Here is a 7,491-nt window from a genome sequence, read left to right as displayed (position 1 = left end):
AAACTACAGAACAGGGGGCAGCATGATTGTTAGCATTGGCTACTTGATAAATGCGGCAACCCTGCACTGGACAAGCGGGTATAGAGGATGGATGGAGTGATGGATGGATGGATGAATAGAGAACTACAGCACATTTCAGCTCGACGAACTTCAAGTTGGCCAGATTTTTGTTTACTTCCAATATCAGAATGTTAAGAAAGGGCTGTGTGTGTGTGCGTATGTGTGTGTGTGCGTATGTGTGTGAGGCTCCATAGCTCAGTGGTTAGAGCACTGGTCTTGTAAACCAGGGGTCGTGAGTTCAATTCTCACTGGGGCCTAGTGGTTTTTAATTTGTGGGCAGTGGTGGTTTAATGGTTAGGGAAAGGCACATGTTAGGTACTCCTCCCTGCAATGTCACATATGGGTTAAATGACTTGGCACCCTGTCCTGGGTTATTTCTTGCCTTGCGCCGGTAGGTCCTGGGTTATCCTCCAGACTGTGTATAGGACAAGTGGGTTTGGAAAATTATTGGATATGTATATGAGGGTGGAGGAAGAGGAGGACTCTGAACTCAGAGATATTGCTCACTGTGAGCTGGCCAGCAGACACGGATTGCTCCTTGAATGTTACTCAGCTTCTCTGTCTATCTTTGTCCATCCATCCGTCCGTCCATCCATCCTTCTAAGGGGGGCCTGGGAATACAGGGCTAAAGCCGGGGGGGGGGGGGGGGGGGGCAGGTCAGAGTGCTGACTCCTGTGCTCCTGAGGAGGAGAGATATTCACCAGCATTCCTGACCTTATTTACCTTTTTCATATGTAGACAAGTGGCACATCACTATGCTGGAGGAACCCAAGAACATGGAGATGAGCAGGTGTCAGCCAGATATTAATCTAGTGATATTTAATCAGTCTCAAAGAGAAATTGTCCAGAACGTAAAGCAAGTGTAAAGGTTGGGTCAGTAGCATATTTGATACCTTAGGCTATAACTGAAAGGAGTGACATCACATCCTTTCTATCCTCTTTCTGGTGTAATGACATGCTGCCAGAATTTTTATTCATTTTACGCCAATTGAAGGAGACGAATATCAGCTACACAGCCTTTGGAGGAGAAAACAACCGAATTAAGTCAAATGGTTTCCCGCGGTTTTTCTCCATTTTTTTTTTTTGTCGCCGCATTTTGTTTTGACCACGAGGTGGCAGCATACCGAAGCCTTCGCGCGGTTTATTAACCCTGGGTAGTTGCACCATTTCGTGACTGTATTGTACAGTAGGTAAGAACACTGTACTTGAAAAGACTTCAAATGACCTTTGTTAGGAGGGGCATATGAAATTGTTATGAGCGATTTTGCATTAGTGTTAAACTTGGCATTCAAGTTAATAGTGTCGGCCAGAGCAATAAAACTTCTGTATTGCAGCTTTTATTGGTTAATTAACATGGCTGTTAAATGTAATAAACAAGCTTCCCTGCTGTGTTCATTCTGTGTTGCAAGCAAATATGATGTTTGTGGTAGAATAGTAGAATCTGGATATAAAATATTTATAAAACCACTAGTTTTATTTATGTGACTGGCATTTTTAGTTCTAAGTTCATCTTGTTAAAGTAATTACCAAAGACCTGTGTTTGACTGCTCATATAAAAGAACCGTCAGCTAACCCAAACAGAGCCCCGCCTTCTGATTGCAAAGAAACCTTAGAAAAAAAATTAAGAAAATGACCAATCACGTTTTTCTCTTATCAGACTTTAACATTAGATATGAATAAAAATTTAGGCAGGCATCAAAATGTCTTGAAATAAATTTATAATAATATAAATTAATAATAATAAAATGTGGTTTATATATGAGCGCCTATACTAGCTTCCACTAGGGGGAGCTGCTTCTTTCCGCCTTCTTTTCTATAAAGAAGCGATAGCAGGGCAGTCTACTGGCCCCAGGCTGTGTATCTAGTGAAGCCGACTGGAACAAAGTCTCCTAGGTGGTACCAGCTGCTCTCATCAGGACTGTGAAACCCTATATCTTGGGGGGGTAATTGGCCAGAGAAGTGGGCCAAAAAGGTGAGAGAGTTGAATAGATAAGGGGCTGCTTCAGAGCCACCACTCAGCAGTGGGAACCTGACACCCCCCCCCCCCCCCCCCCCCCATCTCGCACTGTACCTGCTCCACCAATCGCCCGCCTAATGACGGGCTTTGGGGATTACATGCTCCGGAGAAATGCTGCAGGTCTGAATCTCCACCTGGGAAACATCTATGGCACCAATCCTATCAAAGCTGGACACTGACACGTGTGTTAGTGCCCCCCCCCCCCCACCAGTCTGCACTGGTGTATTAATGTGTACCTTCTGTAAAAAAAATAATCAGGTTTTACATATTTAGAATTTTTGATATTCATCTATCCATTCATTCATCCATACACCCATCTACTCACCCATCCATCATCCATCCATTATCTGCCACTTATTTTGGGTCGGATCGTGGGGGCAGCAGTCTAAGCAGAGATGTCCAGACCTCCCTTTCACCAACCCCCTCCTCCAGCTCCACCAGGGGAATCCCAAGGCGTTCCCAGGCCAGCCGAGAGATGTAATCTCTCCAGTGTGTCCTGGATCTGCTCCGGGGTCTCCTCCCGGTTGGACATGCCTGAAGCCCCTCCCCAGGGAGCCGTCATTTTTGCCACTTGTATCTGCAATCTCATTCTCTCGGTCACTACCCACAGCTTATGACCATGGATAATGGTTGGAACACTGATCGACTAGCTAATCGCTTTGCCTTCTGACTCAGCTCCTTCTTCACCACAACACAACGGTACACCGTCCGCATTACTGCTGACTGCTCCTGGCCATCTTGCACTCAGCTCCAAGGAAGGAGTATCAGAAGGATCCAGGAGATCCTCAAAATATTCTTTCCATTGCCTGACTATATCCCTATTTCAGGTTAACAGGTCTCTATCCCTGCTATAAGCAGCATGGGTAAAGCCCCCCCCCCCCCCGTGAATCACCTGATGGTTTACCAGAAAGATTTCAAGGCCGACCTAAAATCGACCACTGCCTTCGACTGCCACCCAATCTACATTGCACCCCACCCCCATGGCTCCCCCTGCAGGTGGTGGGTCCACAGGAGGGTGAACCCATGTTGCTTCTTCGGGCTGTGCCTGGCCAGGTCCCACAGGTGGAGGTCTGGCCGCCAGGTGCTCACCTTCAAGCTCCCTCCTCACGCCTGACTCCAGGGTGGGGCCTTGGTCTCCCCAGTCCGGGTGGGATAAGAGATTCCTTTTTGTTAATTGATATGAGGATGTTGCGAATCGCTCTTAGGCTGGCCACTCACCTAGGACCAATTTGCATTGGGAGACCATAACAAGAGCAACTGCCCCCAACAACATAGCTCCTAGGATCATAGAGGCACACAAACCCCCACCACAATAAGGGGGCGATTTATGGAGGGGGATTTTTCATATGTCATTACATATTTATCTTAAATGATGCCCAGCAGAAACTGCCTGGCTTGCCTGTCAACGGCTGTGTCTGAGGAATTGGTTAGCGGGGATATGGAGTATCCAATAGGCAGGCAGCATCGCAGTGTGCTGTCCATGGTACTGCAATGTAGTTCAGGCCCTGATTGGCCACAATCTGACGTGTGTGTGAGTGTGTCTGTGTGTGTGACTGTGTGTGTGTGCGCCTATATGTGTGTGTGCCTGTGTGTGTCTGTGCGCCTATATGTGTGTGTGTCTGTGTGTGTGCCTGAGTGTGTCTGTGCCTATATGTGTGTGTGCCTGTGTGTGTCTGTGCGCCTATATGTGTGTGTGTCTGTGTGTGTGTGCCTGTGGGTGTGTGTCTGTGCCTATATGTGTGTGTGTATGTGTGTGTGTGTGAGAGAGAGAGAGAGAGAGAGAGAGAGAGAGGACCGACAGAGAGACCGACTGACCGACTCCACCCTAATAGGCCACATGCATTATATGTGGTGACTTGAGCAGGACTTCTAACTGGTACATTACTGCTGAGTCCCAGGCTTTCAGCACAAATCCCAGCTGCTTAAATCTGCGGTGCTAAAGGCCTGGCAGAATTAACACCTGCAGGCTTATCAGGTAAAAGCTGAGCATGACTAAACCTTGCCGATAATGCTGCCTAGGTGTAGAGTGGCCTTTCATTTAGTAATTAATTTATTTATTTGTATTTTTAATTCATTTCTGGTTGGAGGGAATGTGGAAGGGCCTTTCAAATTAATAAACAGTACTTAGTTTACACTGGAATGCGTCTAACAATAGGTTAACTTTGATGAGAATTTGGTCCTGTGTGTGTGAATTCGGTCCTGTGTGTGTGAATTTTGTCTTATGCGTGTGAATTTGGTCCTATGTGTGTGAATTTGGTCCTATGTGTGTGAATTTGGTCCCATGTGTGTGAATTTGAACATGCTTAATCAATGCCTTGTTTTTTTTTTTTTTTATCCCACGTCCTTTTGAGATCCTCATAGCTTAGAGAGAGATTTGTAAATAAACATTTCAGCCTTGATCTTAGTGCACTGCTGGAGCCTTATCACGAGGCTGGATTTTTGGGTCAGCAAGACAACATCTGGATTTAAGTTAGTCCAGGTTAAATGTAAGCGAGCACAATATAGTCTGTTTAAATAGGGGTACCTTAAATCTGACAAATTATCTACCTAACCAACAAATCTCGCAGCAAGATACAAGTCTTTGCTGTCTCTGGTAGTCTGAGAACATTACTTATGGATAGGATGACCAATGGTGAACAAGCCATCACAAAGATGTTGTGTTACTGCAAAAGTAAACATCAATATCGCCCCAGTTTTATGTACTATTATCCAGTACTCTGCTGCGTATGTATTTAACATATCAGTAAGACTCTTCATCGACAAAATTTCGAAGAAAAGAAATATGTTTTCGTTAAGAAGAAGGTGCCGGATGTTGCCACTAGAGGCCGCTCTTAGTTTTCAGATTCTGCTCTCTTTTCCTGATGGTTCAATTTGCCGTTAATTAGACAATCAAACCTAGTTATTTAGAAAATATGTAACGTAAAGCTATGTGGTCAAAAACACATTGTAACATGAACACTGATTCCATCTGCTGGACAGCAAAATTGAGTAACGGAAATTGATGGCGAATTGCGATCGGAAACGCCAGACCTACCTTACGGAAGGGTCGAAATAAACATTTTTCAGATTTGTTGTCGTGATAGACGATAGTAAACGTTAATATCCGTGATCGGGTATGCTGAATGTGTTTTCATTTTAATTGTGCGTTAATTTCCTTAGCGTAAAAACTTAGCAAAGTTGCATTGATGGTCTGTTTTACAGTTCGTTTCGCTTTTCGGTTAAAAATACCACATACATGTATGTTAACACAATTCATTTTATTTAATACGCATTAAATGTAATTGCTTAGAACACAAAGCCGTATTATAAAAAATAAAGGTCAGTCGGCTTCTTTATTAAAAATCCATTTCAGCAGAGAAAAAAAAACTTCTCCATTCACTCTAAAATAAATAGAAAGACTAAATAGGAACGGCTCAAGAATGGGTTTGCACCAAGCCAGACCTGGGCCCAAACTTGTCCTGTTCTCTGTTGAGTAAGCCGACGTGATTAGTGGCTTGTTATACAGCACTAAACCTTCCTGAGCAATTTCCACAAGAGACTAACCTTTTCATACACTGACAGCAGACAAAAGCGGTATCCAGAAGGTCGCCCACTTTCATTTAATTAGAAAATGTAGTGTTGGAATCCGGCGATTCTTGGTGCACTTCTTACGTAATATAGCAGAGAATGTGCTTGGAAAACTTTAAATTAAGAGTGCTAATCAAGGTCCCAAAATTCTGTGACTGTAATTATCATTTAAATATTTATGCTACGATTTCCTTCTTTCTGATGAAGCTATAGATTCCGGTCAATTACCAGCGTCTAGGCTGAAAAGAGATGACGTATAGTGCGCTTGTCGCGCGGTCGCCGTACGTCATTCCTGGTCCAGCCTCCCAACGCGGAGCCGCGCAGCATGCAGGTTAACAATCGGCTGGTTCAGTTTACGAAATGTCCCGTGAAAACCTAACATGACAGGCTTTTGGTGCGAGGCGGGGAGCGACGAATGTTCCGGTCCAATGCAGCTTTTGTTGTGGGGAGACGGGATAGTTTACAGTTATGGTAGGGAGCGGGAGGGGGCGCGTCCCGTTCGAGGTGACAGTAAGGAGGCGCCCCTTGAGAGCGCCCCTAATTAATGAGGCGGAGACCGTGACTCTTAAACACTTCTAAGTCCCCCCCTTTTTAGTAGGCGCACTCATTTTATTCATTCCTAAGGGAAAATCCTACATTGTTTAAGATGAATGGACCACTTGAGGACAGGTTTAAGAAGAGGTAAAACCGTATGGGAGAGTGTGTGTGTTGGGTGCGTAGAGGTACTGTGCTTGAAAATGTGGGTAAACACGCACAAAAAAATTCACCCTTAATTGTCAGCAACAGCAACAGGACAATGGCACTTTAAAAACGCTGTTTTCTAATATAATGCCATATTGTTGTAGAGCGGGCAATCGCCATGCGGTCCAAGATTAGCGCGTGCCATCGCCACCTGGCACCTCGGAACGGTTCGGCCTTTTTCGCCAAACAGGACTAAATTTTTTTCTTTCTTTTACAAAGACTATGAAAGTGGCCAATCAATGTAAGGAAATGCTATGAAAACCCGCATTCTGCGCGATGTAGTTGAAATTCTGCGTTTTAAAAGGTCTGCATATTAATATGAAGTATATTAAAAAGGCATTTTTTCTCAATGCGTTGGAATGTGCAAAATGCTATATTTACGCCATGCAAGAAACCGCATTTCATGAATAGTATTTAAACGCATAAACAGCAGTAAGCTACCGTAAGATTAATATTTAAAAGGGGAGTAAGTGGGGGCGAATTGGTGGGTTTGCTACCTAAAAATTACGGTATCTGAATTTATCTCGCCTATAGCAAAACAGGCAGTCGAACAGTTGCCACGCCGCAATCTATCGCGTGATTAATTGAATGTCGACATTAATTGACGATAAAATGAGTGTTTAGTTGATACGATAATATAGCCTCCATCCTTCTCCGACCCCAAACACAATCACTTTAATTCCAAACGCTAAACGGTTTAGTTTCCGTGGTTCAGGCAGTCAGCTTCAACAGCGAACTCTTTCTTTGACTGGGAAGGCGGCGGGGGTGCGGAGGGACTTCTTGGCTGCGTCTTACAAAATAGAGATGGGGGGGTCCCTCCTTTTTGTTAGAACCGGGACTCGAGACCACATCATTAGCACTGATTACTGCTGACCAGTTTGACAACCTTACTGACTGGTAAAAAGACTTTTTCATGTATCCCTGCCGGGCTGCTCCCGTTCTCAATAGAAACGGAAATATTCTGCCATTTTGTCCTCTTGTTGAATGGAACTCAAAGCCCTTTCCCGTGCTCACCAGTTTCCTTATCCTTTTTCTCTAAAACAGTATTTGGCTCTTATATTGTTTCCATTGAAAGGGGTTCTACAAAATACAACGTGTTCCTTTTT

General features: G+C 44.3%; 1 non-coding gene across 1 annotated transcript; it reads left to right on the top strand.

Moving 5' to 3' along the window:
* The first annotated feature begins 244 nt into the window (after window positions 1–244).
* Window positions 245–317, top strand: trnat-ugu (transfer RNA threonine (anticodon UGU)). Its single transcript has one exon. It is a non-coding gene; the product is annotated as a tRNA-Thr (tRNA).
* The last annotated feature ends 7,174 nt before the right edge of the window (window positions 318–7,491 follow it).

Source organism: Paramormyrops kingsleyae, chromosome 14 (assembly GCF_048594095.1).
Source record: "Paramormyrops kingsleyae isolate MSU_618 chromosome 14, PKINGS_0.4, whole genome shotgun sequence".
NCBI lineage: Eukaryota > Metazoa > Chordata > Actinopteri > Osteoglossiformes > Mormyridae > Paramormyrops > Paramormyrops kingsleyae.
This window is presented reverse-complemented; position numbering and strand designations above follow the sequence as displayed.